The sequence below is a fragment of the Odocoileus virginianus genome, unplaced genomic scaffold, assembly GCF_023699985.2.
Source record: "Odocoileus virginianus isolate 20LAN1187 ecotype Illinois unplaced genomic scaffold, Ovbor_1.2 Unplaced_Scaffold_50, whole genome shotgun sequence".
Taxonomy (NCBI): Eukaryota; Metazoa; Chordata; class Mammalia; order Artiodactyla; family Cervidae; genus Odocoileus; species Odocoileus virginianus.
The window spans coordinates 8909-15046 of record NW_027224312.1 but is presented as its reverse complement, the minus strand read 5'-3'; the positions used below and the strand labels follow the sequence as shown (position 1 = coordinate 15046).

The following is a 6138-nucleotide window of genomic DNA, read 5'->3' as shown; positions in this document are numbered from 1 at the left end:
TATATAATATATTACATATGTTTATATCTTAGTATATATTTATATTTAGTATATATTCAAATATAGAGGCAGTTGAGGGGATATATTGATGGGAAGGACATAGGCTCAAATTCATACTGTATTAAATAGCTCACACAACGATTTGTTGAATGTTATTACATTTCATGTTCACTATAACATTAAGAATTAGAATATATACCAATTTATGGATCAGGAAACTGAGGAGAACCAGCTAGTCATACAGCCTTGTTCAAGCAGAATTGATGAGACCAGCTACTTTAATTCCAAACATTGTCTCTAAGAGGACATGGCAACCTGCAACTTTCAGCTCATTTTCTTTATTGTCTAAATGTGTTTCTGCCGATTGTCTTTTCTCTTCTCAATCTCACTGCTTTGTCACCTTATTTTCCAGATGTGTTTTGTCCCCTCTGTAATTTTCCATACTTCCTGTTCCATCAAAGCTCCACTATTTAATAGAAAATCCACCAGATTCCTCTATAAACCCTTACCTCCAGCTATTCTCCCTGCCTTGCTCTCACTTTTATGCAGAAAGTTGAAGGGAAAGAACCTTAAGATATGAATTCTAGTTTTGATTCACTACCCACTTAGGTCCTTGTTTTACACTCCAGTGTTCAGACCACACCCTCCACCAGCAATTTCCAAGAATTTTCAAAGTATTAACTAAAGTCATGCCTGTGAAAACACTTCATACAGTCCTAAAGAACTAAAGAAATGCATGTTTTCTTTTACTCACACAGAAGGCAATGTCCAGAGGACCATTAAGTAAGGTTTCTAGTTTGAAAGAATTGCCGGGAGCAGCAAAATTGCTGAAATGAGTGGCTCCAAGCAGGCTCAGAAACCAGTACCCCCTCCCAGAGAAGCAAGGACCCCTGGACAGCACCCCAGACAAAAAGTCGGTAAGAGAAAATTTGGGGAGTTCCTCTAATTAGTTCCTCTATCCCTGTAGAAAAACTAATAAGTATGGCCTAGGTGTGTGGCATGGACTTTGGGTAGGCGGGGGTTTAAGCTGGACTGATCTGAGACATGAAGTTAGCACTGGGGCCTTGGGAAAATCTTATACATTTTCTGAGGTCCTGATTGCTTCTCTGTAAAATGAAGATAAGGATACATAATTCATACAGTGTTTGAAAGCATTATATTAAATGCAAAAGTGCTGACACCTACAAGTAGTTCAATAAATCCAGTTGTGATAATAGGGACCATATGTGTTAGTGTTTATGCCCAGACCTCTGCTTAATCCCTCACGTGTCATGTGCCCTTAACGTTTATTTTCTGAGTAGATGTTTCAGTGAACTATGTTCTAAGTAAGAAGGTTGGGGAATTAAACCTACTAACAGGAAGTGCAGGAAGCTAACACTGAACTGGGCAGCTGTGGTCAGTGTGGAGCCTCAGTCTCCTGAACCAGTAGTTAAAGACAGAACAAGCAAAGTATAAAGAAGGGACTTCCTGGTGGTTAAGTGGTTAAGACTCCATGCTTCCACTGCAGGAGGTGTGGGTTCCATCACTGGTCAGGAAACTAAGATCCCACAAGCCATGCAGTGTGGCCAAGAGATAAATAATGTAAAACTAAAACATAAAAACACAAAAGTAAAAGTTTGAAAAATAAATGCAAAAAAGTTTTAACAAAGTGTATAGATGGACAAGTACGAGATCTCACACTTTCTGACAAAACAAGTACTAACTCTCCAGACCCCACCAGCCTTGCTTTGCTTCTGTTCTCCATTGTAGAACTCAGAAGAAAGGAGACTGGAGTAAAGAGGTACAGTCTACAAAAAAGGGCCATGTGTACCAAGAGGTCAGCGAGCCCCAGGATGACAACTACCTCTGTGAGTGACCCCGGTGGCCCACTCACAGAGAAGGGGTTATGAGGGCTTGGTACAATAACCTCACCTCACCAATCATCCCCTTCCTTTATGATTTCAGGTACAGGAATGAGGCCAAATGCTGTGAGTACCCCAGGTCGTTCAGAAGGTCTTTACGACCAGCAACATCTCAAACATATACTGGGTGTGATGTCATACATACAGTCATTGTGATATCATCAATACAGTGAGTGTGAAGACAAAGATACAGTGGATGCGATGTTATATAGAGTGAGTATAATGTCATGAATAGAGTGGACGCCATGTCATAATTATTGTGGTTTGATGCCATAAAAACTGAATGTGATGCTTGTAAATTTCACATACTTTAATATATATGCACAGTGTGATGTCACATATACAGAGGGTGTGATATTATTAATAGAGTGGGTGTGATGACACAGATACAGTGGATATGATATCATATACAGTGGGTGTGATGTCATGACACAGTGGCTGTGATGTCATAAATACTGAGGAATGATGCCATAAAGTGTGGATGTGAGGTCTTTTATAGTGCATATGATGTCATACATACACAGTTGATGTCTTACATATTGGTGTGATGTCATCAATACAGTGGGTGTGATGAGACAGATACAGTGAAGGCAATGTCAGATATAGTGGGTCAGATGTGAGATATAGTGGTATTGATATCATAACTGGTGTGATATAAATAGATATCATACATAAAATGGGGGTTACATGATCGATAATCTGGGTGTTATGACACAGATACAGTGAATGTGCTGTCAGATATAATGAGTGTGATGTGAGATAAAGTAGCTTTGATGTCATGGATAGAGTGATTTGATGTCACACAGCGTGGGGGTGATGTCGTATGTAGTGCATATTGTGCCATACATATGAAATGTGTGATGTCCTACATTCAGTGTGTGTTTTATCATCGATACAGTGGGTGTGATCACACAGATATAGATATGGATGGTATGATGTCAGATATAGTGGTTGTATTGTCTTAACACAGAGTGTTTGATATCAAGTATAGTGGATATGAATTCACAAACACAGTGGGTGTGATGTTACAGATAAAGTGGCTGTGATGTCACAGGTATAGGGGATGAGATGTCATAAACCGTGGATGTGATGTCATATATAGGAGATCTGATGTCATGAATGCAGTGGTTGTGATGTCATAAATACTGAGCATTGATGTCATAAATTGTGAATGTGATGTCATGTAGAATGTGTATGATGTCATACGTATGCCAAGTGTGATGACTTCCATACTTGTGATGTCATCGATACAGCGGGTGTGACGACACAGATACAGTGGTTGTGATGTCAAACATAGTGGGTGAGATGTCAGGTATAGTCGATGTGTTGTCATGAAAGCAGTATGTGTGATATCATATATATTGGATATGATGTCATCAATATACTGGGTGTGATGTCATTCATTTAGTTGTCTGATGTCATAAAGAGTTCATGTGATGTCATGCATACTGAATATGATGTCCTACATAGAGTGTGTGTGATGTCATACAGAGAGTGTGTGTGGTATAATTGATACACTGGGTTTGATGACACAGATACAATGGATGTAGTGTCAGATATAGTGGGTGAGATGGCAGATATAACATTTGTGTTGTCATGTGTGTGATGTCATATATAGTGTGTGTGATGTCATGAATGCAGTGGATGTAATGTGATGACTACAATGGTGTGAAGTCATAAAGAGTGGATGTGACGTTATGTATAGTGCATAAGATGTCATACATAAACTGGGTGTGATGTCATATATACAGTTGTTCAGAGATCATCAATAGAGTGGTTGTGATGACACAGATACAGTGGATGCAATGTCAGATATAGTGGGAGTGATGTCATGAGTACAGTGCATGTGATGTCATAAATAATGTGGTGTCATGTCATAAAATGTGGATGTGATGCCTTATATAGTGTTTATGATGTTATACAAACAGGGGTGTGATGTCATACATACAAAGGGTGTGATAAGATCGAAAGAGTGGGTGTGATGACACAGATACAGTGGCTGTGATGTTACAAATACAGTGAATGTGATGTCGTATACAATGGATATGATGTCATCATATATAGAGATGAGATCTCATAAATACAGTTGGTGTGATATCATCAATACAGTGGATGTGATGACACAGATACCGTGGATACGATGTCAAATATACTGTGTGTGATGTCTTAAAAATGGTGGTTTGATGTCATAATGTGAGGATGTGATTTCTTCTATAGTGCAATAGATGCCATATATATGCCGAGTGTGGTGTGATACAAAGAGTGGGTGTGATGTTGTCAATACAGTGGTTGTGATGACACAGCTTAGTGGCTCTGATGTCATATGTATAATGTAGTGGGTGTGATGTCATATAGAATTCATATGATGTCATACATATAGTGGGTTTGATGTCACACATATAGTAGGTGTGGTATAATCAATACACTCAGTAATGACCCAGGTACAGTGGATGCGATGTCAGATATACTGGGTTGATGACATGAGAACAGTGGGTGTGATGTCATAGAGTGGTGTGATATCATAGAGAGTGGATGTGATGTCATATGTAGTTCATAAGATATCATAGACTTTGTGGCTGTGGTATCATACATACAATGGGGGTTATATGATCCATAATCTGTGTGAGATGACACAGGTACAGTGGATGTGCTGTCAGATATAAAGGGTGTGATGTGAGATAGAGTAGCTTTGATGTCATGAATAGAGTGTTGTGATGTCATAAACTGTGGGTGTGATGTCAATACAGTGGGTGTGATGACTCTGATTACTGGCTGTGATGTCACATGTGTAGTGTATATGTTGCCCTGCATACTGGATGTGGTTTCATAAATAGAGGTTGTGCTGTCATAAGTACAGTAGTGTGATGACAAAAGCAGTGGATGTGATGTTATATATAGTGCATATGATGTCACACATATAGTGGGTGTGATGTCATATAAAAATGCGTGTGATACCAGCCCAGGTTGGGTGCATGAGACAAGTGCTCGGGCCTGGTGCACTGGGAAGACCCAGAGGGATCGGGTGGAGAGGGAGGTGGGAGGGGGGACCGGGATGGGGAATACATGTAAATCCATGGCTAATTCATTTCAATGTATGACAAAAACTACTGTAATGATGTAAAGTAATTAGCCTCCAACTAATAAAAATAAATGGAAAAAAATAAACTAGTTAAAAAAAACAAAAACAAAATGGGTGTGATATCAGTCGAGAGGTTGTGATGACAAAGATACAGTGTGTGTGATGTCTGATACAGTGGCTGTAATGTCATGGATAGAGTGGATGTGATGTCATGAATACAGTCTTCTGATGTCATAAAGAGTGGGTGTGATGTCACATAGAATTCATATGATGTCATACATATAGTGGGTTTGATATCATACATATTGCAGGTGTGGTATAGTCAATACACTGTAAGTAATGACGCTGCTACAGTGGATGTGCTGTCAGATATAAAGGGTGTGATGTGAGATAAAGTAGATTTGATGTCATGAATAGAGTGATTTGATGTCACACAGCGTGGGTGTGATGTCATATATACTGCATATTGTTCGATACATATAGTATGTGTGGTGTCCTACATACAGTGTGTGTTATATCATTGATAGAGTGGGTGTCATCACACTGATACAGATTATGGAGGGTATGATGTCAGATAGAGTGGTTGTATTGTGTGTTTGATGTCAAATATTGTGGATATGAATTCAGAACCATAGTGGATGTGATGGGACAGATGGAGTGGCTGTGATGTCACAGGTATAGGGGATGAGATGTCATAAACCGTGGATGTGATGTCATATAGAGGGGATCTGATGTCATGAATGCAGTGTTTGTGATGTCATAAATACTGATCATTGATGTCATAAAGTGTGAATGTGATGTCATGTAGAATGTGTATGATAACACACGTGTGCCAAGTGTGATGAGTTCCATACGTGATGTGATGGGATCAATACAGCGGGTGAGACAACACAGATACAGTGGCTGTGAAATCAAATATAATGGGTGAGATGTCAGGTATAGTGGTTGTGTTGTCATGAAAGCAGTATGCGTGATATCATATATATTGGATATGATGTCATAAATATACTGGGTGTGATGTCATACATATAGGGCTGTGATGTCATAAAGAGTTTATGTCATGTCATTCATACTGAATATGATGTCATACATAGAGTGTGTGTGATGTCGTCCAGAGAGTGGGTGTGGTATAATTGATACACTGGGTTTGATGACACA

General features: G+C 39.2%; 1 long non-coding RNA gene across 1 annotated transcript; it reads left to right on the top strand.

Annotated features, from left to right (window-relative positions):
- Positions 1–266: 266 nt before the first annotated feature.
- On the top strand, positions 267–2667 carry LOC110152994 (uncharacterized). Its single transcript, XR_011486212.1, has 3 exons — positions 267–917; positions 1750–1847; positions 1945–2667. It is a non-coding gene; the product is annotated as an uncharacterized lncRNA (long non-coding RNA).
- The last annotated feature ends 3471 nt before the right edge of the window (positions 2668–6138 follow it).